A 567-nucleotide genomic window follows, 5' to 3' on the forward strand; every position below is an offset into this window, starting at 1 on the left:
CTGGTCCCGGTAAGGGGTTAATTTGAAAAAGATTTTGGGAAATTGTCAGTTTTTCCTAAAGAAATTAAGTAAAAAATTTTTTTTGGTTTAATTTAAAATAAAAGGAAAAAGGAATGGATTATAAAATTTTTCTTTTTGGGACTAAAATTAATAAAAAATATAAATTAAAAAGTTATTTAAAAATAAGTGAAAAAAATTTTAAATTAAAAAAAAATATTTTAATAAATAACAATTCATTTTAAATTTGCGGGAAAAAATAAAAAAATACTACCCCTTAAAAATAAATTTAAAAAAAAAGCCTAACTAAAAGATAAATTTAAAAAATAAAAGGAAAAATAAAATTTAAAAAAAAAGAAATATAAGTTTGAGTAAATATAAATTTTTTGTAATTTTTGGTTTTGAATTTAAAATTTGTTTTAAATATATAAACCTAATTTTTTAATTTAAAGGGATTTTTAAATTTTTTTTTATTATTATATAATTTTATAAATTTTTTTTTATATAATATATAATTATTTTATTAAATTTTTTTTTATTATATAGATTAAATTATTTTTAATTATATTT

Source organism: Penaeus monodon, chromosome 29 (assembly GCF_015228065.2).
Source record: "Penaeus monodon isolate SGIC_2016 chromosome 29, NSTDA_Pmon_1, whole genome shotgun sequence".
In the NCBI taxonomy this organism is placed as follows: domain Eukaryota; kingdom Metazoa; phylum Arthropoda; class Malacostraca; order Decapoda; family Penaeidae; genus Penaeus; species Penaeus monodon.